This window comes from Panthera onca, chromosome F1, assembly GCF_046562875.1.
Source record: "Panthera onca isolate mPanOnc1 chromosome F1, mPanOnc1 haplotype 2, whole genome shotgun sequence".
Lineage (NCBI taxonomy): Eukaryota > Metazoa > Chordata > Mammalia > Carnivora > Felidae > Panthera > Panthera onca.
The window spans coordinates 62,688,329-62,714,540 of NC_138355.1; the positions used below are offsets into that span (position 1 = coordinate 62,688,329).

Sequence of the window (26,212 nt, forward strand, 5' to 3'; positions counted from 1 at the left end):
TCCCAGCCAGTGTACACTCTTCGGATTGGGGTCGCAGAACAGTAGCACGTGAATGATTTGTCCCCAGCAGAGCCACCGTAGCTTGCTTCTAGGCGCGTGCGCGGCCTGTGCGGCGAGTACGCGGCAAGTGGTAGCGCCCCCGCGCCGGGGTCCCGGGGTGGGTTGGCGGTGTCCGGCTACAGTTCAGAGACGCGGCAGGCGCTCAGTTGCCACACTCGCCGAGTGAGAGGATTTAGGGATGTCGGGGCCTGTACGTTTCTCTCGCTAATAAGTATTGCTGTAGTCAACTTTGCGGAGGGCGGAACGGAGCCCAGCCCGCGTGGCGGCCGCATCCGCCCTCGCCCGCGGCTCCCGCCAGCCGGCTCGCCTGGGCCCGCCTCGCAGGTCCGCCTCTGGGAGCGACTTTGCACCGCCTCGGGGACCCACAGCCCTTCGGGAGTGTGCACGGGCCCCTGTTACGCCCTCGTGCGCAGCCCTGGAGCGGGCTCGAGGCGGTGAGACCCCGACAGGCCTGCAGGCGGGGTCGGCCCTAGGGGGTAGAACTTGCTTCCGAGTGCTGTGAACTCAGCCGGAAGAGCCAACCCCACGAGGCACCAGGGTCTCCAGTTCTCGCGTGTTTTAAGTGCGTCCCTCTCCCCTTTCCTCTGGGTGCCCCACATGTCACCAATGGCCACCCCCTCTGCGTCTCCCCTCTAGGAGAGTGTGCTTGGGACCCGAAGGATTCCAAGCCAAGGTATGGAAAGGCTGGAATCTAGGTTTTTTTTTTTTTTTTTTTCTTTGTTTTTCCTTTTTATTGTGTTGTCATGTACTTAGAGCTCGAAGTCTTCTGAGGGCTCCTAAAATCTTCATTGGTGTTTCAGCGATTTCCATTCTCATGCTTTCAACGTCTTAGGTACAAGAAGGCCTTATGTTTTAAAAGTTTCTGGCATGTTGGGTGTAAAGGGCTTGTTTTGGTTGAACTTTGAAAAGAAGAAAGTCGGAAAGCAGTGGTGGGTTAGTAAGGGAAAATTTCCCCCCTTGCTGGTATAGACTGTGTTTTTCCCAATTTCTGTATTGAAACCTAGTCCCTAGAGTGAGTGAGTGGAAATAGAACCTTTGGGAGGTGATTAGGCCATGAGGGTGGGGTCCTGGTGAATGGGATTAGTGCCTTCATAGAAGACCCTAGAGAGCTCCCTTGGCCCTTCTGCTGTATGTGAGGACAGAGCAGACCTCACATATGAGAGAGTGCAGTCTGTGAACCAGAAAGCAGGCTTTCATCAGACACTCAATCTGTTGGCACCTTAATCTTGACCTTCTCCGCCTGGAGAACTTAGAAAAATAAGTTTTCTCTGTAAGCCATCCAGCCTATGGTGTTTTTGTTACAGCAGCTGAAACTCAGTAAGTTACTGTTGATCTATAAGCAGAGGCAGCCTGAGGTGGTAAAAGGAGTGAAGAACCTGAAGCATTCATTCTGGCCCCTTCCTTTCTCACTTATCTCTGACCACAGACAAGTACTTCACTGCTGAGGACCTTCTTTTAAAAAAATCTCATAAGGGTGCCTGGGTGGCTCAGTGGGTTAAGCATCCAACTCAGGTCCTGATCTCAGGGTTCATGGGTTCAAGCCCCACATCAGGCTTTCTGCTGTCAGTGCAGAGACTGCTTTGGATCCTCTGCTCTCTCTGTCTCTCTGCCCTTCCTCTTGTTCTCTCTCTCAAAAAATAAATAAGCATTTTAAAATATTAAAAAAAAAAAAATCTCATGACAGGTGAGGCTTTGGTAGGGGGAGGAGGTAGAGCTGGCTTAACCAGACTTTGTCGAAAACAGAAAACCAGTGGAACCAAAGATTACAGACAGGAGTGGGGACTGTAGCAAAACAGAACAAAAAGGGAGGGGAGAGGAGTGTCAAAAGAATGCATGAATGACTCATTCCTGTGGCCCAGCTCTCTGGAAGTCCCCTGGGTTCCTGACCTTTTTATGAAGCCTGTATCTGCAGGCCGTCACTGACTCTGTGAGCCCCCACAGCCTTCTAAGAACTATCCTACTCAGCAAGTTAGCCAGCGGCCGTTTCTGTTTTCATGAAGAACCACTTAACTGCGCTACGGGCTTCTCACAGGGTCTCCAAAGCTGCGGTCAAACCTTTATGCATTTCAGCAAAGGACATCATCTAAATAATGACCTTAACTAGAATCGTGGCTTCATTTCTTGCACTTGGGGATTGGCTAGAATCCCAGAATAGCCATTTATTTAATGGCTATGTGATTCTGGGGGAAATTATACAAGTTCTCCGAAATTCGTTTTGCCCTTGTAGATAGATACAAAACTGGTATAGTAACACCTATTTTGCTTGGCTTGTTAGGAAGATAGCACAGTGTCTGGGAGTACTGTAGGCACTTAATAAATGTTGTTACTACTACTGATTCTTGATGCAGGCACCCCAAACAGTCTTCTTACTAGTCCCTCTGCCTCAGTTTGGGCCTTAAGTATCCTCTGATCTGGACAATTACAGTAACTTTGATGACTGACCAGTGCCTGTAGAATGAAAGTGCAGACTCTCAAACAGGGCATTTCAAGATCCTTAACAGCCTAGATGCAAACTACTTTCCCAGAATGCTCTCATTTAACATGAATTTAACAAACCTATAAGTGCCTAGTAGAGGCCAGGCACTAATAGAACTTACATCCTAATAGGGGAAACTGTCAATAAAACCAGTATAATTACAGATGGTGACTGCAATTTCAATGAGGCATGGGAAATTGCTCTCCTCTCTTTTGTGCTGCTGCCCCTCCCACCATGAAAACAGAGCGTGTTCCAGGAATCCCTTGTTTCTTCCCTCTGAGTCTCAGAATGAGAAGCATGGCTTGCAGACCCGAACCTGCGTTGCAGTCTGGAGCCAAACTGGGCTGAACTCAACCAAAGTTAGCGAAGCCCAGCTCAGTCACAGACGTGTGTCAGCCATAAATATTTATTGTGAATCACTGCGAGCTTGGGTTTGTTATTGTAGTCAAACTGAAATAATACAGAGAGAACCAAGAGCCCTTGCTTGTGGACTCAATGTGTGGGTAAGGAAAGAAGTCAAGGCTTCTGTTCTGAGCAATAGAATGGAGAAAGGCATCACTTTCCAAGGAATTACCACAGTAGGTAGAGGAGATGGGTGGGGGCAGGAATTTGGGTAGGAGAGTCAGGTTCAGTTTTGGACGTCTGTAGCCTGGGTAGGCTAACGGCTGCTGGACAAATAGCTTTAAAATAGGAATGGCTGAACACAATAGATTTTTCTTTTCTTGTTCACAAAGCAGTTCAATGCGGGTATTCAGAGAGTAATGTTTTATGCATTTATTCATGAATCTAAGCCCTTTCTATCTTGTGATCTGCTAGGCTCTATGCCTTCATCTAGCATCATGGGAAGCCAGGAAATGCTTAGTTGGGTGCATAAGATGGGGATTTAGGGAACAATTAGCCAGTCTCTCTAACTGCATTTTATCCTGAGATGCCTCTTAGATATTCAGAAGATAAAGAGTTGCTAGAAGAGTTTAGCTGTCAGGTCTGAGCTTTTGGAAATCAAAGATCTATGCATGGGTTTTATAGTCACATGTAGAGAGAATAGAATGAAGTTCAGGACAGATCAGAGGTCCCTACTATTGGGTTTTTCAACATTTAGAGGTTGGTAAAGGAGGAACAGCAAATAATATATCTAATGGCTTCCTCTTCTGTTCATATTCCTCACGCACCACATTTCACCGTCCTCCAGATTTACCCAAAAATCATGCCCCGCCCTTGACAGATGATCACTGGTCCCCCCTCTTCCATTTCTGCCATATTTTATATCCCTAAAAATCCCAAAGAACAATCTAGCCAGACTTGTTCGTGGCTAGAATGAGCATGCTCAGGAATGTTTGGCTCTTCATTAATGGTAGCTAGTAAGGATTCTCGGGCTACCCTACATTCCTTAAATTCTCTTGTAGTTAGGTGTGGCTATCTCTAGGTGACAGTTCTCCCTCGAGGAATGTTTTAGGTGAGTTCTCTCAAGCTGGTGGTGAGCAGGTGGAGGCCAGAGTAACCTCGGGGGCCAGAGCTGTCAGCCTGGGTCCCTGCATGACCACGCAGAAGAGAGCTTCTCACCGACGGGGAATCGCTTTCCCCAAACGTCACATGAACGTAAAGGTTTGCTTGAGCCGTTTCATTTGGTGTCATATTTATGATAGCAGTTTAGACTATTCTAAATACATAGAAATTAGAACCAGGAGTGGAGGGCTGCCATAATAAAGATCCAAAATAATGTATCATCAACTTGGTATCTGGGCACCAGCCAGTGAGGCGGATCCTTGTCATGCTGGGGAAATAGAGTTGGTAAAACACTGCCTGAGAGAGCCAGGAAGGCAGATACAGATTCCTCTTGAGCCTATAATAATGGGAATGGAAGTTGGAAAGAACCAGAATTTTAGGGTGAGTTAGCAGCACGTTGCTGCTTTTAGCAAGGTACAGGTCCAAACCCTTTGGAGCCAGATGCTGTTGAGAATTCAAAAGTTTTCTAAATTTAGGAAGTTAAGAGGGCAGATATTATAGAGTGTAGCACAAAACTCCCCAGCAGAGTCTGGGATAGCACCCCATAATCAAGCATATTCTTATTTCTGCAGTGAGATGCATGATTATTCACACGAGCAAGGATAAATAGAGATTAAAAATAACCCACACCAATATAGGTCGAGTTTTACTGCCATGGAGTTACAGGAATGAGCTACAGTAAAACTTATTTTTCAGAGCTTTTTGGGTTTCACATTTGTGGATAAGGGGTTGTAGATCTGAATTCTTTTTTTAAATGTTTATTTTTGAGAGGGAGAGAGAGACAGAGTGTGAGCAGGGGAGGAGCAGAGAAAGACGGAGGCAGACCCTGAAGCAGGCTCCAGGCTCTGAGCTGTCAGCACAGAGCCCCATGTGGGGCTTGAACTCACGAGCTGTGAGATCATGACCTGAGCCGAAGTCAGATACTTAACCGACTGAGCCACCCAAGCTCCCCTGTGGACCTGAATTATGAGATGTGTCCAGGCAGGAGCGGACTCATTTTCAAGCAGAAAAGGACCAGGTGGGGTAGGAAAAGTCCAGAATTGGAGGCATCTCTGGATTATACCTCAAACTGCAAGAGACAAAACTGTCCTTCCTCAAAGGCCACCCCGTTAAAGCTTTTCAGTCCGAAGGAACCAAGCTCTGAGGGAAAGATCAGAATACGGGTATCACCTTCCCCCTATGTTTGTTTCAGATGGTCTTGAAGTAGCCTCCATAAATTAGGAAAAAAAAAAAAAGTCTATGAGTAGCTGCAAATCTGTATTTCTCTCTCTCTTTTTTAAGTTTATCCATTTATTTTGAGAGAGAAGTGGAGGGAGGGAGGGAGAGTCAGAGAGAAAGGGAGAGCGAGAATCCCAAGCAGGCTCCATACTGTCAGTGCAGAGCCTGACGTGGGGCTCAAACCCACAAACCGTGAGATCCTGACCTGAGCCGAAGTCAGACACTTAACTGACTGAGCCTCCCAGGTGCCCCTGTGTTTATCTCTTTATATAAAATTTTGTTAATACAAAGGGGTTTCTCCTATACTCACAGTAGTTAGCTTTAAAAAAAAAAAACAATATAAAGTCTTCATAAACCTTTTCATATCAGCACTTAGAGCACTAGCTCATTCTCTTTAAAGGTGGCATTTTACTTCAGAGGATGGATGTACCTATACTTTGTTTAGCCAGTTCCTCGTGTAGTTGGTTCCATTTTTTTCTCTCTCATTATTATGAAAAAGGCTGCAGTCAACATCCTACAAGAGTTGAAGAGACACCTGGCGACTTTTGCCAGTATATTCTTAGGGTAAATTCTTAGTGTTGGGATGGTTGGGTTAATAGGTCTGTACATTTTATTTATTTAAAAAAATTAAAAAAAAATATTTATTTTGCGAGAGAGAGAGAGTGCGAGCAGGGGAGGGGCAGAGAGAGAGAGAGAGAGAGAGAGAAAATCCCAAGCAGGCTCTGTGCTGACAGCACAGAGTGATGTGGGGCTCGAACCCACGAATCGAGAGACCAGGACCTGGGCTGAAATCAAGAGTCAGACACTTAACAGACTGAGCCACCCGGGCGCCCCAGGTCGGTACATTTTAAATATCGAAATCAATTGCCAAATTTTCTTGCAGAAAGAGTTCATGAATTTGCACTTTGAGTCTACGACAGCAGGCGAGAATGCGCATGCTCAACCAGACAGGTGCGGTGTGGGGCAGTGGTGTGGAGAGTGTCCCAGCCTCTGTGGCTCCGATCTGCAGCCCTGCCTTCCGTTCTCATGGGAGAAGCACTGCATCGCTTTGTCTTGGTTCTCATTTTTCTTACTTTGGTGCAAGCCTGGGAAGGATTACCCATCCACCTTTTTATTTTCTTTAAGCTGCCGGCATATCTTTTCCTTATTCTTCTATTTTGCACTTGTTGTTTGAAATTATTTTGTCAGCCCCAGTGAATTTTAGGCCGTATTGATTGATCGAAGAGAAATTTCATAAATGTATAATTTTGTGTGGTTACATTTATCAGACTTCTGCCTTACAGCCCCTTGGCTTTGCTTTCCTTCTGGGAAAAGCCTTTTCCACTCCAAGATCGAATATATAAATTATTCACGCTTTATTCACAAATTATGTGGATATATTTTATTCAAAATCTTTGATCCATCTGTAATTAATGTTGGTATAAACAATAAATTATAAGCCCAGCCTCATATTTTTTTTAACAGTTCTTCAATTTCCCCAACACTATTTTATTTATGCCACTGACTAGATTCCCTGTAAATCCACTAATCAGAAATGACACCTTTAGTATGAACTAAAATGCATGGATATTTAGGTCTGTTTCTGGATTCTTTATTCTGTTCCACTGAGGTCTTTTTCTTCTCTAGTAATAATCAATTTTTTAAACGTTTATTTTTGAGAGAGAGGAGGGGGAGGGACAGAGAGAGAGGGAGACAGAGGATCCGAAGTGACCTCTGGGCTGAGAGCAGAGAGTCCTCTGCTGGGCTTGAACCCACAAAACATGAGATCATGACCTGAGCTGAAATCAAGAGTTGGACGCTTAACTGACTGAGCCATCCAGGTGCCCCACCAGTAATAAACAATTTTAATCACGGCAGCACTCTCTGGGTTTTTAAAAAAGTCATCTCTTTGGCGCCCTCAACAAGGTCTGTAGAATTGGGGATGGGGAATTGGCTGGCAAGACTGGTGGTGCCCATGCCAAAGAATTAGCCAGTCAGGACAGCTAGGTTTGAGGATTCGACCTTTGTGGTTGGTGTGTTTGGTGAGACCAGGGCCAATGGCTCAGCCAACGTGGCTGGGGCTGCCAGGGCCACGGCCCAAGGAGACTGTGCGAGTGGTCAGGAGATTGGTTACCACTGGGGAATTGGCCAAAAAAGTAAAGATTGAGAACGGTGGAATCCAGTTTCTCACGATCTGAAAAGGAAATTACAAAACATGGAAAAGCAGAGGCTGGAGAAAACCCTGTGGTGATGGTTTGGAGTTGGAAATGTTTGTGAACCCACGGTTGTCAGTATGTGTAGATAGACTGACATAAACACAGATTTATAGGCAAAGTGTATGTGTGTTCACGTATTTTTAGTTCTGTCTCCTGTGAGGGTGTAGAAGCAATAATATCCCAGTAGCAATGAGCATAACCAGTGCCCAGATCTTGGTTTCTATTTTCTTTAATGTTTATTTATTTATTTTGAGAGAGGGGTTATGGGTGGGGGAGTGGCAGAGAGAGAGAGAGAGAGAGAGAGAGAGAGAATCCCAAGCAGGCTCCACGCTGTCAGTGCAGAACCGAATGTGGGGCTCAAACTCACAAACCTGGAGATCATGACCTGAGCTGAAATCAAGAGTGGGATACTTAACTGACTGAGCCACCCAGGTGCCCCCCAGATCTTGGTTTCTAAATACCATTTTCCACTAAAAGGAACCAGGGATCTTTGGGTAAATGGCTGATTCCAGATATGGAAAAAACAAGTAAAGTTTGAGCCTCAAAGATATATTTGTGCCAGAAAGTAAAAATTGTTCAAAGAGTAATACGGGGTATGTCATAAGGACGTAAGAATCAGCTTAAGGGAGCTTCCACTGGCTAAGTCTGGGAAAATTCGAGCAACAAACAAATAGTAATAGTAACAAATATAATCCGCTCAATAAAGTAGAAACCCATGAGTCCATACTGAATCAGTCAATCAATAAGAAGGGAAAACTGCACAGTATGATACTAATTAATAAGTGCAGAGGGAATGATGGAACTAGAAGCATTTTGCAATCGTTATAGTAGTAATTGATTCAGGTCAGATTCATTAATGGATGCTAAATCCAGTGGGTGAATGTTTGACGAGGGACCGAATATTTGCCTAATTTCAAAGTTGTCTCCACACAGACGATGCATTAAATGTTTATTAATTAATGGCAAATACTTCCCAGTTAATTTTACCATAGAGAATTCTGACAGACACTATCTTATAAATGTTAAAATACCACCAGTATTGGGATAAATAGACAGTGTGGACTTCCTGATAGGCTGCCGTTAGAAGAACATAGCATCCCTTTTGGGGTATTTCTACCAAGAATATATAGTTTGCATGTAATTAGAAGGCAATATCAGATAAATCCAAACTGTGGGACTATCTTACTCAGCTAGGCTGCCATAACAAAATACCATAGACTGAGTGGCTGAAGCAACAGACACTTATTTCACGGTTCTGGAGGCTGAGATCACAGTGAAGGCTTCCTGACTCATAGACGCCCATCTTGTCACTTTGTCCTCACGTGACAGAGAGACAGAGATAGAGACAGAGATCGAGACAGAGACAGGCAGAAGGAGAGAGGGATTTCCCCCTCTTCTTATAAAGGTACTAATCCTGTAATGAGGTCCCCCCCTCATGACCTCATCTAAACCTAATTACCTCCCAAAAGCCCCATCTCCCAATACCATCACAATGTGGGTTAGGGTTTCGACATACGTATTTAGGAAGGACACAAACATCCGATCTGTTAACAGGGATTTTCTACAAAGTAACTGGCCTGTTCTCATTAAAAATGGTCAAGGCCATAAAAGATAAGGAAACACTGAGGAACTAGAGGCTAAAGACACATGACAACTAAGTGTTAGGTGTGATCCTGAATGAGATCCTAGACCTATAGTAGATACTATTAGGATGATTGACAAAATTTGAGTGGGATCTGTGCATTAGATCGAATCAGGCGAGCTCTGTTTCTAGAGGCACTTTCCTGTTAGCCTGGACCAAAGCCAACGGCCGAACCTGTGGTAGATGGCTTATGGAGGGCCCACCTGGCTGACCCCTGAGGGTGGGCTGCAGGAGCCTCGAGTGATGCCCAGCTGGCAGCCAGCAAGAAAACAGGGACCTTGGTCCTGCAATGGAAAGGAGCTGAATTCTGCCCCAACCTGGATGAACTTGGAAGAGGACCCCAAGCTCCAGATGGGTCTGCAGCCTGGTCAACACCTTGCTTTAGCCTCGTGGGAAAAGAAATTTCCATTGTTTAAGCCACCGGGCTGTGATGTTCTGTTATGGCAGCTCGAGCAGATTAATACAGTGGTGTACCCAGTGACGGGTTGACTGGTCAGTCTTCTCTAAATAGTTCAAGTGCGATCAAAGTGTGAGAATCTAGTTTTCAGTGACTGTATAGACAGGGGCCTGGCTTCAGAAGGAAGGAGGGACTGGGTGGAGTAGGGAAAAAAAAAATTTTTTTATCATATCCAAAGAATGAGTCACTCCAAACAACTCAGTTTTCTGAAAAGCTGAGTGCATAAAAGCACTTAATATCCTTTAAAAAAATTAGTTTGAATGGGCAGTTATTTTTACAGTCTTTGTTTTCTTTTTACTTTTAAGCTTTCGTAAACAGAGTCAATGCACATTATTAAAGTCCAATGGGGGGAGGGGAGAGAGGGATGGAGAAAGGATTATCATGAAAGTGCTGATTCACCTATGAGGTTGTCTCCTGCCTCAACTCATCCGGTCCCCAGATACAACTTTAAACCTTTCTATTTTTTTCCCCTGTGGTGGTATCTCCATATTTCCCAACAAGAACCTTACACCATTTTTTTTTTTTAATGTTTATTTATTTTTGGGACAGAGAGAGACAGAGCATGAACGGGGGAGGGGCAGAGAGAGAGGGAGACACAGAATCGGAAGCAGGCTCCAGGCTCCGAGCCATCAGCCCAAAGCCTGACGCAGGGCTCGAACTCACGAACCGCGAGATCGTGACCTGAGCTGAAGTCGGACGCTCAACCGACTGAGCCACCCAGGCGCCTCCCTTACACCATTTTTTAACTGTATCCACTTTACGCCTTGCCATCCTAGTAGGAGAGAAGTTAGTTCACCTCCATCACCTTTAAAATGTGTTCACCACTTACCCACCTTCCAAAATGGCTCGAACTCCCGTCTCATTTCCTCCACTGTAATCGGGCGTCTTTAAGCGAAACATTGAAATCTCAACCTCTTGGTGCACAAACAAGAGACAGTGTTTAATTTCCCATAGTGAGCCTTGGTGCCTCTACTGCCTTCTGCCCCTCTTTACCCCATTTTCATCCCCCCGCTTTTTTTTTTTAACGTTTATTTATTTTTGAGACAGAGAGAGAGCATGAATGGGGGAGGGGCAGAGAGAGAGGGAGACACAAAATCGGAAGCAGGCTCCAGGCTCTGAGCCATCAGCCCAGAGCCCAACGCGGGGCTCGAACTCACGGACCGCGAGATCGTGACTTGAGCTGAAGTTGGACGCCCAACCGACTGAGCCCCCCAGGCACCCCCATCCCCCCGCTTTTGACAGCTATAGATTTATTTGACAAAATCCAGATGAATAACATTTTTACTTTGTTTTGAAACTACGGTTTTCCCATAATTTATCTATAGTTCAGTTCTACAAGTCGAAAGTCAATAACTGGTGTTAAAATTATGATGGTGTAAATCCTGTTTATGACAAAAGCAAATATTGTGTTGGGCTTCTTTATAATTTGTTTTGAAACTCTGGTTTTCCCATAATTTTTTTTTACAACTTAAAAAAAAGATTTTTATTAACGTTTATTCATTTTTGAGAGAGCGTGAGCAGGGAAGGGGGAGAGAGAGGGAGACACAGAATCCGAAGCAGGCTCCAGGCTCCGAGCTGTCAGCACGGAGCCCGATGTGGGGCTCGAACTCACAAACCGCGAGATCATGACCTGAGCCAAAGTTGGACGCTCAACCAACTGAGCCACCCAGGCGCCCCTCCCATAATTTATCTGTTGTTCAGTTCTACAAGTCGAAAGTCAGTAACTGGTGTTAATATTATGATGGTGTAAATTCTGTTTATGACAGAAGCAAATACTGTGTTGGGCTTCCTCTCTTTATTTCACGTCATGACCTCTCTACCTCTTAACGATAATGGTGTTAAACTGGAATAAAATGAACGTGTGTTAGCGTTCCTTCGTAAGTCAGCATCATAATTGTGAACCCAGGGGCGCCTGGGTGGCTCAGTCGGCTGAGTGTCCGACTTCGGCTCAGGGCATGATCTCACGGTTTGTGAGTTCGAACCCCGTGTCGGGCTCTATGCTGACAGCTCAGAGCTTGGAGCCTGCTTTGGATTCCGTGTCTCCCTCTCTCTCTGCCCCTCCCCTGCTCACACTCTACCTCTGTCTCAAAAATGAATAAACATTAAAAAAATTAAAAAATAATTGTGAACCCCAAATACTTTGCTTGCCATAATCTAGTGATGTCTTTCTTCCAGTATAAATAATAACTACTATTTATTGAGTACCTACTATCAGGCATTCTGATGTGCAATATTCTTGTTTTATCTTAATAACAATCCTGTATTACTCCTATTTTTACAGATGAGAAAACACAAGATAAGTAGCTGGGAGGACTGAATTTGAATGACTGACACCAGGTTGGGTTGACCAACTCATCCCTGTTTGCCTGGGACTTTCCAGTGTTAGCATTCAAAATCCTGTGCCTTGGGGATCGCCTCGGGCTCAGGGCACCTGGGATCATTGGACATCCTACAAGTCCAGACACTCTTTCTCATTCTTCTTTTGAAATTATTCACCACCACCACCACCACAACAATATTAGTACTCAGTCATTTCCATGGCTTGGGGTTCACGGCTCTTCTGCTAATGGCTTGTCTGAACTGGGAGTTGTTACCAAAGCCTAGATTGATGTCAAGACTCTAAGCATCTGCAGGGCTGTATGCCACTTATTTTTCAACATATTGAAAGATATTCTTCTCTGTTAGGCTCTATTAGGATGGTAACTTTTCTGTATGGAGCATGCTTTAGGGGCTCCCTTTGCTGGTTCCCCCTCACGTTCATACCTCTACTACAGGAGCACCTCAGAATTCACGCCTCAAACTGCTTTTCTTTCTGCACGCTTGTATGGTGTCTCATCTACTCCCATGACTTTAAATCTCGTCCATTTGAGCCTATGAATCCTAAATATACATTGTCAGTTGGGTTCTCCCCTGAACTCCTGACACAGATGACCTATTGGACATCTCTTCTTAAAGATGGAATAGTCGCCTTAAAGTTAAAACATCTCTAAGTGATGGGTGCCTGGGTGGCTTAGTCAGAATCAAGTGTCTGACTCTTGATTTCAGGTCATGATCTCACGGTCTGTGAGTTCGAGTCCTGCATTGGGCTCTGCACTGGCAGCGGGGAGCCTGCTTGGGATCTTCTCTCTTCCTCTTTTCCTGCCCCTCCCCTCCTCATGCTCTCTCTCTCTCTCTCTCTCTCTCTCTCTTTCTCTCAAAAAATAAAGAAACTTAAAAAAAAAAATCTCTAAGTGGATTCCTCACATTCCCTGGAAAATTTGCTTCTCTCACGGTCTTGCGCATTCCCAAATCCTTCCAGTTGTTCAGGCCAACTTTAGAGCATCATTGACTCTTCTTTTCAACTCTCACACTGTGTAAAATCTAGCAAATGCTCCAAAATGCACCCAGAATCTGACTACTTCTCACTACCTTTGCACTAAGGGCACTCTGGTCCAAGCCATGTCCAATGTCATTTAGGGCAATAATAGCCTCTGAACTGGTCACCTTAATCCCACTCCTGCCCATCTGTCTTACCTAGTCTCAGTAAAAGTCCAGAGTAATCATTTTCTTATTTTTATTTTTTATATTATTTTATTTTTTAAAGTTTTATTTATTTATTATTTTTTTAATGTTTACTTTTGAGAGTGAGAGAGAGACAGAGACAGAGCATGAGCAGGGGAGGGGCAGAGAGAGAGAGGGAGACACAATCTAAAGCAGGCTCCAGGCTCTGTGCTGTCAGCACAGAGCCCAACGCAGGGCTTGAACTCCTGAACTGTGAGATCATGACCTGAGCTGAAGTCGGATGCTTAACCAACTGAACCACCCAGCTGCCCCCAAAGGTTTTATTTATTTAAGTCCTCTCTATACCCCACTTGGGGCTCGAACTCACAACCCTGAGATCAAGAGTCGCATGCTCCAACCAGGCTCCAGCCGGGCACCCCCAGAGTAATCCTTTTAAAACACGTGTTGTGTCACCCCCTGCCCAAAGCTCACGGATTGCTCTCTGTCTCACCGAGAGGGCGAGCCCAGCACTCAGGATGGTCTTGTGTTATGTGGTGCATCAGCCTGTCACTGTCCTGACTCCCATCTCCAGTCACCTGGCGTCCTTGCTCCTTGAAAACTCCAGGTATGGTGTTTGCCATTCTCTTTGCATGGACAGGTACTCCCCAGATTATCTGGAAGCAGGCCTAGCTACATACACCGCAGTGCCCCGTACAAAATGCAAATGTGGGGCTTCTTGTTCGAACTTCATTAAGATTTTCACGACTGTGACAGCAGAGCCCAAGCCCAGGCACAGGGCCCTTCTGGGCAGAGTCTGGAAGTTTCCCTCCTTCAACAGCTTCAGGACTTTGTTCAAAAACCATCATCATCATCATCTTTTTTTTTAAAGCTATTTTTTTTTAATGTTTATTTATTTTGAGAGAGAGCAAGCCCAAGGAGGGGAGGGGCAGAGAGAGAGGGAGAGAAGAATCCTAAGCAGGCTCCACGCTGTCAGCGCAAAGCCCGATGTGGGGTTTGATCCCATGCACCATGAAATCATGACCTGAGTTGAAGTCAAGAATCAGATGCTTGACCGACTGAGCCACCCAGATGCTCCCAAAACTCATCTTCTTATTGAAGCCTCTTGCCCTGATAACCTTGTTTAAAACCTTAATACCTACCTCTGCACCTAAAACTCCTTATATACCCTCCATGATGTCCTCTTCCTCTTGGGTGTTTCTTACCCTCTAACACACTATAGCTTACTCACTTTTTTTGCATTTTTTTCTGACCTCTCCCTGGATTAGAATAGATGAGACCTGGGGTTTTGTCTTGGTCAAAGCTGTTTCCCCTGCACCTAGAACAGCGCCTGAAAGAAAGAAAGAATGGGGGCGCCTGGGTGACTCAGTCAGTTAAGCCTCTGACTCTTGATTTCAGCTCAGGTCATGATCTCAACAGATTGTGAGATTGAGCCCTGCATCAGGGTCTGGGCTCACATCGCAGACCCTGCGTGGGATTCTCCCTCTCTCTCTGCCCCTCCCCCCACTCACGTACTCTCCCTCTCAAAATAAGTAAATTAAGAAAAAAAAAAAAAGAATGAATGAATGAATACGTTGATTTTGCAGTCCTCTGGTAGAAAAAGCCAAGCTTTGAAATCCGTCCTTTAGAGGGAAAATTCCGTGGACTTGCAATATTTGTATAAAAATAACACAAGTCGCTTCCATTTACTTCCTTTTTTTTACCCCAGGACATGCTGGGACCACAGAACAGCTGGGCCATCTTGCCTTCTAGAATTCAGGCTCTCCACACAAGCTTTGTCCTAAGCACTTCTGCCTCTCCTTTTAAGGTTCTAAAGTTGCCATTGTTTTGAATCCTTCGCTCTTTTTCCCTTTGAAAAGTAGTGTTATTGATAATATTATGGTTTGGAATTCACAAGTTATGAAAGTGGAAAGCCTTCTGTCCTTGTTCGTCCAGTCACCTTGTCCGATCCCTTCCTTGGAAAAAACCAATTATCTTTCAAGCCCCCTGTGAATCCTCCCAGAGATATTCTATGCAGACACTGTACTAATAAATGCTAGTGTGATGTGTAGGTATGCTGCCTTCATTTTTCATGAAATGGTTCGAGAATAGCGTATGAGAACGGGGCCATTTCTGCCTCCATTTTGATTGAGGCTCCAAGACTCTGGTTTTAAATACACCACGTTTCTCAGCAAGATGGCAGGGGGCCTTTGCAGTCCTTGGAAAAGAGTCCTGAAAACTGGTTTTGCAAACTTGGAACCTTCACCATTTAGGCTATAAGAGAATCTGGAAAGGTCAAGGTGGAGTCGAGATTGATTAAGAGCTTTTGCCTTGGACTTTGAGTCCGAGGTGAGTCACGCTTATTCCCGCAGGGAAGCAAGTTTTTCCCTGAAGGTGGTTCTTCAATGGAGGGGAGTGGCTTCCACACACAGGGGGCGATGGCCATGTCTGGAGACATTTGGAGTTGTCCTGACTGGAGAGAGGCCAGAGATGATGCTAAATATCCTGCAGGGCACAGGACAGTCCCCACAAGGAACACCAAGTACACAGCCTCAAATGTCACTGGTGTCGAGGTTGAGGAACACTGGCCCAAGGAGAGGGGCTGCTTTGGGACCACTTGAGCAGTGGGGAGATGTCTCTTGCAGTTGGAGAACACAGGGAACCGCTGTTTGGCCCACATGCGGAGGCGCTGAGGCTGCCTTTGCTGTGTTCCTGGCGCAGAGGTGAAGTGAGGCTGCTGAGTGGAGAGGGCAGCCTGTGCTCCCAGCACGTTTGGTAAGAGGGAGCGTCAGGGGTTCTTGTGGAACGAGATAAGGACTGTGATGGCAGAGCAGGACCGCTACGTGGAGGGAAGAGTGAGCTCAGCCGGGGCTATGGAGGGAGGAAGCCGTCATAAGTACTAACCTGTGCCAAGGGAGCCACGGGGGAGATACATCCAGTTAGGATGGGGAGAGGGGAGATGTGGTGTGTGGTTGTCTTTGAAACACCTCCCAAAGTGCTTCAGGAGAGAACGCGTTTGGCTCAAACCCCTGGAAAGCCCAGCAAGCGTCACATAAAAGTTTGGCTGTCACTGCGATGGCACACAGAAAATAAAATGCAGAGCTCACAAGAAAGACCCTATTTGATTTGGCCCCTGCTGACCTCCCTAATTTCATTTTCTCTTATTATTTTGAGCCGCGGTGGACTTCAGGCCTTTCCTCAAACGCACTGGGCCTGCTCTGACCTCAGGGCCTTTAGGCTTGCTTTCCTTACCACGCAGCATGCTCCCTGCCCCCCCCCCCCCCCGCCCCATTTTTGCATCATTGTTTCCTCTCTTTGAGTCTCTGTGCACAAGTCCCCATCTCAGAGAGGCCTTTCTTGAACAGTCTACCTGAAACAGGCAAATCTCTGGCTAATGTCTCCTGTGTTTGGTTAATTCTTTTTTTTTTTTTTTTTTTTTTTTTTAATTTTTTTTTTTTAAATTTTTTTTTTCAACGTTTTTTATTTATTTTTGGGACAGAGAGAGACAGAGCATGAACGGGGGAGGGGCAGAGAGGGAGGGAGACACAGAATCGGAAGCAGGCTCCAGGCTCCGAGCCATCAGCCCAGAGCCTGACGCGGGGCTCGAACTCACGGACGGCGAGATCGTGACCTGGCTGAAGTCGGACGCTTAACCGACTGCGCCACCCAGGCGCCCCTGGTTAATTCTTAATCCCTAACCTTTTATGATAACGTATCCACTTACTGTGTCTCTTCTCCATTATGATGTAATAGCCCAACAGGAAGACACTTGATCTGTATGTTCCCAGGGTCTAGGGCCATCTCAGCGTTTGGTAGGTGTCCAATAGGTATTTAGCTAGCAAGTGAATGAATGAATATTTGAGCAATGCTGTTGTGGTTTGCTGAGCTATTCGATTTGGCTTCTGATCTGTGAGTGAGTGGAGTCTCAGCCTTGCCCGAAGACAGGCTCTGGGCCTGCCCCCTCTCTGACTCGTTCTCTGCTGTCAAATTCCCTGGCCCCGGAGCAAAAGACAGCCATGCAGGGGAATAGAAAGACCAGGCCGCCCACTTCACACAGCTTTTCAGATAAAAAGCTAGTTAGGACCCTAGCTGTAGTCACCCGTCCCTGTTTAAAGACCCAAGTGAAAAGTTGTGAATGAAAAGGGAGTAATGACCACCTGTGTCCTTTTATTATTTTTTTTAAGTCAAGTATGTCTGTTTTATTTATATTTTAATTCGTTACAGGCATATTTTAAAATAAAAAATATTGTTGCTGTTTTGGGAAACCTAAATGAGGGGCACAATGGAGTAAGATTGTCCCCAATTCTGTTACCAACCATTATTATTTTAATATTTGTGGTACACTATTGCCATCTTTCTTATCCTATGAATATAGAAGAAAATATATTTTTAAATGATATATTAAGCAATTTATCAAAATGGCATATACTCCCAAGTAATGTCATGTCATATTTTATGGATGTATATAGTAATGTTGTATGATGGCAACCCCTGTTAATTGTCTTCTAATTCCCTCCCCAGTCCCAACAAACAAAACCTGCACACACGCATCCTAAATATTATCTGTGGGTCTATCCACTTATCTATCACTGCATCTACGTATCTATGAGTTAATATATCTGTTATTTATTACCTTTGTATGTTTTATGTTTTTATCATTCTATGTTATCCTTGTATCGACGTACTCGTCTTTCTGTCTGTCTATCATCTATCTATGTATGGGTCTTTCTCTATGCATTTATCTCCCTAGGTATCCATGTAGGTATCTGGGTATCAAAGTATCTATCTTTCTGTTTATGCGTCTATCATATATCAGTGCTTTTATGAATCAACCAGTTATCTATATATTTATCAATCTGTTATCTATCTTTGTATCACTATATATGATATATGATAGTGATATATGATATATATAGTGATATATGATATCACTATATCATACCTGTTTATTTATACATAAACGTGTATATATATATGTATGTGCATATCCGTTATCTATTGCTTATCTCTGTGTCATTCTTTCAGTTTTATTTATAGGACTTTCTTTCTGCCATGCAAGCTTTGGCACCTTGCTTCTTTCACTTAGTGCATCTTAGAGATCTTCTGCATGAGCACTTCAAGAGCTATCTTCGTCTCTTCTTTGATGATGCCATTGTATTCATCATAAGGATGTTCCAATAATACATTTAGAATTTCTTTTATCCTTATTTTATTGTGCTATATGGTGTACACACACACACACACACACACACACACACGACTTAGATCCTGCCCAGGTCAAAAAATAGAACATTGCTACCACCCAAAGGCCCCCAGTAGACTTCTACTCAATTACAGCCTTATCCTTACCTAGTAGAAGTCACTCTATCTTGATTATTGTGATAATAGTTTTCTTGCATTTAAAAAAAAATTTACCGTTATGGATGCATTTCCATAGAAGGTGGTTTACTTTTCTGTTTATGAGCTTTAGTTGGATGGAACCATACTTCATGAGTTTTGTTGTTTCTTGCTTCTTTTGCTCAATGTTATATTTATGAGATTGACGCATGTTGTGGCAGGTAGCTGAATGTATTCATTTTCATTATTCTATAGTAGAATTCCATTGTGTAACTTAATCCCACTTAAAAAAAAAACCAATTCTAATGATGGTGGACATTTGGATTGTTTCCGCTTTTGGGCCTATTGTGGAAAATACTTTTATGAACATGTTTATTGAAGTATTTTGATGCTCATGTGTACCAGTTTTTAAAGATATATCTCTAGGACTTGAATTTCTGGGTCAGGGGTGCATCAACTTCACTAGGTAGTACCAGACTGTTTCTAAACATTAGCACCCATTCTCCCCACACCCCCAAGAAGAGGACACTTCCCATTTGCATAACAACCTTGCCAACATTTGGCATCGTCAGACATTTAATTATTCTTACAAGTTTCTTGCTGATGGACAGTCTAGTCTCTCTCTCTCTTTTTCTCCCCCTTAAAATTTTTCTTTTCTTCTTCTTCTCCTCCTCCTTCTTCTTCTTCTTCCTCCTCCTCCTCCTCCTCCTCTTCCTCTCCTTCTCCTTTTTTTTTTTTTTTTTTTTTTTTTGCTATTACAAACAGTATAAGGAACCCAACCTCATAGACTCTCCTGGCAAGCTTTTGTAAATATGCCTAGAGTATATCTCTTTCTTGGTGGAAATGCTAAGTCAAGGTGCTGTAAATATTGATAGCTATGGTCAAATATTCCTCCCCATGTTTATATCCCTCACTTTATGGTCCCACAATAGGACACGAGAGCCTAGTTCCCCCACATCTTCAACAACATTGGCTGTCCTTAAATATTAAGTGTCTGCCAATTTTACAGCTATTTCGTTTTGTGTTGATTTGCACCTGTCTAGTTATTAGTAAGTTTTAATATCTATTCATTTGGATTTCATGGCTGAAACTCCTTTTCTTTAAAAACTGCCAGTTCTTATCTTTTGCCCATTTTCATACTGTTTTGTCATTTTTGTCTTACCAGCTCATACATACTTTTTATCAGTTGAGGACATAAGCCCTTTGCTGCCAGATATTGTTGTAGCTGTCTTTTCTCGTTTAACACTGGTCTTTGGACTTTGTTCGGGCTACTTTTAGTCCATAAAAAAAATTGTGTATTTAAATTTAACCAATTGTTTACCTTATGGCCTCTCTGTTTTTATATCCTTCTTAGGAAGACCTTTTCGAACGTGCACTCGTGCTTTCTTTTTGAAATTTTGTGGTTTATTTTATGTTCAGCTCCTCGACACATGCTACATCTTTGATAATTTGGATTTAAATCTTTGAGGCGCCAGAAAGGGAAGGATGCGGCAGGAATCCAGCTTTTCCTTGCTAACAATTTGTCAGCGGATCCGTGTTTTTCCCCCTCCTTGTTTAAAATGTCACCTTTACCAGAAACTAAAATGCCATATGTATTTGGGTCTATTTTTGGATTCTCTATTTTGTTTCACGGATGTCTGTTTTTTTCCCCCCAGCATTAAAACAGTTTTACATTTTGCTCACTGCCTGAGTTTTACTAAGCAGAAGCATTCTTTTTCCTCAACCAAAGAGTCAAAGCTAAACTCAGGCACAAAGCATACAGGCAGTGGAGTGCATCCGAGCAGGGCTGTGTGGAAGGAAGGTGAATGTGTGGCCACTGGCAAAGGGTAGTGGGTTGTAGGTGCCAGGTGTACAAAGGTGTAATGTTCTTGTAGATTCTTGACTGGGAAGGAATGCTCTGTGCACACATAAAACTGCACGTTAGGCAAATAATGAATAATTGGCCCAGTATCTTGGGGCAAAGTCTGATTTCATTTGAAAGAAGTCGTGTACCTAGTGACTCGCTGATTAATTATTCTTAATTTAAGTGGTTAACAGTGCAACCAAGCTGCAGGCATCTGGTTTCCCGTGGCTGCGGGAAGGAGGTGAGCAGTGACCTGCTTCACAGAAATGGGAACTGATGTCGTGAATCTGGCTGCCTTCCACCTTGGAGAAATGGCTCTGTTTTCTGGAAAGAACAAGGCCTTTAAATAGCCCAATATGCTTTAATTTTACTATTTTGGATGGGTAGCTCTCTCACAGGCACGGCAGCCATCCTTCTCTTATGTGTAAAATGTTCATGACCGTAGTTCAGGCGCAGTTGTTAAATAAATGAGGTAGTACAGGCAAGCCACAGTCCCTGGGCCACCTGATCCTTCTGGCCTGTCTCGGAGCAGCCACTCTTGGACTCTTTTTATATTTGATTTTTCTGATGGTTGCCTCCTTACCTCTGTGTATTATATGTGTGCTGCTCCTTGATACATCAATTTTAATTATTATTATTTTTTATATTTTTTAAGAGAGGGAAAGGGGCAGAGGGCAAGGAAGAGAATCTTTTTTTTTTCTTCCAATATTTGTTTGTTTGTTTATTTATTTATTTATTTATTTATTTAGAGACAGAGAGTGTGAGCAGGGGAGAGGCAGAGAGAGAGGGAGAGAGAGAATCCCAAGCAGACTATGTACTAGTGGAACCCCAATGCGGGCTCTATCCCATGAACCATGAGACCATGACCTGAGCTGAAATCAAGAGCTGGAGGTTTAACTGACTGAGCCACCCAGGTGCCCCGAGAGAGAGAATCTTCAGCAGGCTCCACGCTCAGTACTGAGGCCAATGTGGGGGTTCAATCTCACAAACCGTGAGATCATGACCTGAGCTGAAATCAAGAGTCAGATGCTTAACCGACTGAGCAATCCAGGCGCCCCTGGACATTGCTTCTTGACTGTATGACAGTTGACCTTCATCACCCTGAACTCAGGCCCTCTCCACACTGTACAGTTAAATAACCTTCCTCCTCCTTCCATGAAGAAGCCTGTGTGCTGTGTGCTCCGACCCTCTTTGCTGGGATGCCTCGTGCCCTTTGTTACACGCCCCTCTTCGGAATCCTGGCTTTCCATGACATTCTTTCCCAGGGCTTAGCCTTGATGGGCCTAGGGCATTCATGGGAGTTCAGCCATGGTCCGTTTGCAAGCCCTCTGGGCCTCCCCCCTACCTTGCCGAGTGGTCCACGGCTCTGGGGCCTGACCTGCTCCGACTTCTGTCTCTCCCTCATTGCTGGTCCCTTCATCAGTGACCCTCTTTTCACAGCAGCCACTTACTCAGGCTCTGGGCCAGAGATGTTCTCCTAACCTTTGTCCCCAAGGCTCTGTGGTTGGCCTTAATAAGATCCATTTTGAACATGCCCAGGCCCTTCCGGTGCCCACAGCCTGGGGAGTGATCTCATCCCAGGAGGTGTCTGCTCTGCCCACTTAGCACCATGCCCAGGTGTGTGAGATGTGAGCTGCTGGAGCAGCACCCCAGGTGACCCTGGTGACACCGGACCATCCATCAGTCTTGTGGGCACACCTGTGAGAGGGAGGGAGGTGGATCGATGTGGGAAAACAGACTGATGGGCGGATTATTGACCGATTATACTAAGCTGCAGCTTAGCGGTGTGGGGTCCTAAGTTAGAAGTAGGAGGGGCACCAGGCACGGTTTTCAAGGGGAGCTCCCAGGGCACACCTCCTTTCTAGGGGCCAGCATGCGGGCTCTGAAGGCCATGGTGAGCCACTCCCAGAGATATGGATGGATCAGAAGAAGGTGATGCTGTCCCAGGGCCAAGGGGAGCCCACGCGGTCCCCCAAGAGACTTACGGTTCAGGAGGGAAGAGAGACTCATAAATAGGTAATGACAACACAGGTAGTAAATGTTCCGGAACGATGCCTTGAGAGTGTAGGCATGGGACTCAAGGCACCCTGCCAGCTCTCTCTCCCCACTTTCTCATCCCTCAGGTGTTGAAAGCCCACGGGTTGCAAAACCAGTTTTCAGGAACCTCTTTTCTGGGCCAGCATCGAGATGTGGGAGTGGTTGGTGACATCTATTGCCTCTGGGAGGACCTGGTGGCTGGAAGGCAGGGGTGCAAGGAGAGGCTTTCTACCTGTGAAGGTTTTGAACTGGAAGCTTCTATTGCTTACCCATAAGTGTAAATTTACTTAAAAATACAGCCACAAATTACCAAAAACCCCTTTGAAAGTGCCAGGTAGGGGACCTCAAAAGGGGAGGCAGGGTTGCATAAAGGAGGAGCTGAGTGAATCGATTCAGGGTCTGGACACGTTGCAAGATTATCAGGGAGACCAGTACCTGCAGGCACATGCACGTCCTGGGGCGAAAACCAAACCAGATTGCAGAAACTTGTGCTGTTTTCACATAGATGTGGCAAGTCCCTGGGATTGGCCTTTAAAACCGGAAGCTCTTCTCACCCAGCGACGGGTCCTAAAGTTGGTGTCATAACTAAATTTTCCACGCCAACGTAGACAGGATGGGAAGGGTCTGATTGGCTGTTTCCCAAGACATGTGGTCTGCAGCATTGCAGGTCCACACTGCTCTGAAGGCCGTCGGGGCTCGGGTATCTGCTGATCTCAACGTAGCAATCGTATACTTGATCGAGACTAATGAAACCCAATCTGTGAAAACAGCTGGGGTTATACATCCAATCTTTTTGGACCACTTTCTCATGAGAAGAAATAGATTTTACATTGCAACTCAATATACATGTTCATACACAGATATGAAATAAATTTTCATAAAATCATACTTCATTTAATTATGTCGGATGGACTAAATTTTCTGTTCTATTCTTTCCTATTGATATTTTTATGTTTTGTTTTGTTTACTTTTTTTATTTTAGAAAGAGAGAGAGCATGAGTGGGAGAGAGGGGCAGGTAGAGAGAGAGAGAATATTAAGCAGGCTCTACATTCAGCATGATCCTGACACAGAGCTCGATCCCATGACCTTGGGATCATGACTGAGTCAAAATCAAGAGTCAGATGCTCAAGTGACTGAGCCACCCAGGTGCCCCTCCTGTTTGATATTTTTAAAAGCTGGTCACAGCCCCCTAAACTGACTTCATGGTCCATTCCGAAAAGTTTGGAAAATCCTGAGCTGGGACAGGTTCATGTATACTGATTCATGATATAAGAGATATATTTTCTGTTAGGTCACTGTCAATAAAAGTTTGAAAAACACATCACTAAGTCATGTCCCTAATATTTAAATTTGATCTTGTCAAGATCTCTTCCATTTTGTTTGTTTGCATTCAAGGGACTCAGTCTTAGGGCACCTGGGTGGCTCAGTAGGTTGAGCATCTGACTTTGGCTCAGGTCATGATCTCATGGTTTGTGGGTTCGAGCCCCGCGTCAGGCTCTGTGCTGACAGCTCGGAGCCTGGAGCCTGCTTCGGATTCTGTGTCTCCCTCTGTCTCTGCCCCTCCTCTTCTCGCGCTCTGTCTCTCTCTCTCCAAAATAAATAAACATTAAAAAAATTTTTAAATAAAAAATAAAGGGACTCGGTCTTAGAAATATTACAAAAAATGCAGACTCTTCCAGTGCTTTATAAAAATTTGTTTCATCCTGAGTTTTATGGATACTACAGCTTTGCTTTTTTAGAAAAAGTTTTATGACCCATGTGTGCATCCCTGAACACTAGAGTTTAGTTGTTTCAGTTTAAAAAATGATGTCTTTTAAATCTCTTTTAATCTATAACTTTTCCCCCACCTTTTTCTCCCACCTTGCATTTTATTTATTGAATAAACTGGGTTGCTTGACTGATAGAGATTCTTATAGTCTAGATTTTGCTCCTTCCATCCCATGGTACACTTTAGCATACTCTCTGTCATCTGTCTTTCCTGTAAATTGGTAGTTAGATTCAGAGTTTTGATCGGGTTCAGGTTTTATTATTATTATCTTTTTGGTTAGAGCACTTTGTAGATGCTATACTGTTCTTCCATCAGCCAGCACATAAAATGTTTACTGTTTGTGTGCATGTGTGAAGTGCGTGCGTGCGTGTGCATATGTGTACATGTGTGTACATGTGTAGGTCTGTGCATGTGTACGTGTGTAGGGGTGTGTGTGTGTGTGTGTGTATGAGGTTAACTACCACCGATGCTCAGTGTACGTCAGGAGTCACAAAAGGTTATTCTAATCTAATCACTCCTTCACTTATTAGTTCAAATACATCTATTAAAAGAACTTCCTTCTACTATTTGGTTACCTAATAATTCAGTTCACATAGGAAAGGCAGAACAAACATCCGGTTCTTTCCCTTTATTAACCATTTCTCAATAATATATTGTTCCCTTATCATCCATCAAAGATGATCAAATAAGAGAATTTTTATTTATTTATTTTTAAAGTTTATCCATTTATTTTGAGAGAGAGAGAGTGAGCAGAGGAGGGGTAGAGAGAGAGGAGAGAGAGAGAATCCTGAACAGCCTCTGTGCTGTCACCACAGGGCCGGGCACAGGGCTCGATCTCACAAACCGTGAGATCATGACCTGAGCTGAAATCAAGAGTCAGATGCTTAACCTATGGAGCCACCCAGGCGCTCCATCACATAGGGTTTTTTAAAAAGTAATTTAAACCCATGGATCTAAACATATCTGATGCATTTCAGTTGATTGCAATTATTTTTTTTTCTTGATGCACCAATTATTCCTTCTTTACCAATGAGTGGCTCCTGAATCGTGTTTACACCACTCTAATGGGCATTCATAGCTTCCTTCTTTTCTTCTTTTTTTTAACTTTTTAAAAGTTTTTTATTTTTTGGAGAGACAGAGACAGAGCACGAGCTGGGGAGGGGCAGAGAGAGAGGGAGACACAGAATCAGAAGCAGGCTCTAGGTTCTGAGCTGTCAGCACAGAGCCTGATGCGGGTCTCAAACCCACGAACATGACATTTTGACCTGAGCGGAAGTGGGATGCTCAACAGACTGAGTCACCCAGGTGCCCCTATAACTTCCTTATTTTATTTTTTATTTTTTAAACTTTTTAAATGTTTATTTTTGAGAGAGAGAAAGAAAGAGACCCAGAATCCAAAGCAGGCTCAAGGCTCTGAGCCATCAGCACAGACCCTGATGCGGGGCCTGAACTCAGGAACCGAGGGATCGTGGCTAGAGCCGAAGTTGGACACCCAACTGACTGAGCCCCCCAGGCACCCTGTAACTTCCTCATTTTCTATGAGGTGTTCCAGACTCATCTTTATCTTTCCTGCCTCAGACCTGGAATCAGCCATTTTTTCCAGAAGCCATGTTTTTTTTTTTTTTTTTTAGTGGTAAATATATTTCAGGACCACAATATTGGCACTAGGAATGTTCACTGATACTGAGTTGACTATTTTTATTGTGGACTTTTCAGTGGACAGAGCAAGGGAATATTTTAGATAAAATAGCTCACAAGTTAATACTAACACTTCTCTATTTCTTTTTTTTTAGGTTTATTTACTTTGAGACAGGGAGAGCGCACCAGCAGGGGAGAGGCAGAGAGAGAGGGAGAGACAGAATCCCAAGCAGGCTCTGCACTATCACCGCAGAGCCCGACACAGGGCTTGAACTTACAAACCGAACTGCGAGATCATGACCTGAGCTGAAATCCAGAGTCAGAAGCTTAACCGGCTGAGCCACTCAGGTGCCCTGATACTTCTCTATTTCAAACTCAGCATCACAGCGTTTTAACTTTGTCTTTTATATTTGTGTCACCTTTCTTTGTGACCAAGAACCTCGGTTCTCAAGAATGGGGGTGGGGGTGGGGGATAATAGGATCATGTGACGTAATCCCTCATTTGTCTTTCATATGCTTCATACACAACAGTCTCGCTGTCAGTAAAGTTCTATCAAATA

General features: G+C 44.3%; 1 long non-coding RNA gene across 1 annotated transcript; it reads left to right on the forward strand.

The window, feature by feature from the left end:
* Nucleotides 1-130: 130 nt before the first annotated feature.
* Nucleotides 131-26,212, forward strand: LOC132686570 (uncharacterized). The gene is made up of 2 exons (XR_009613764.3): nt 131-733; nt 25,808-26,212. It is a non-coding gene; the product is annotated as an uncharacterized LOC132686570 (long non-coding RNA).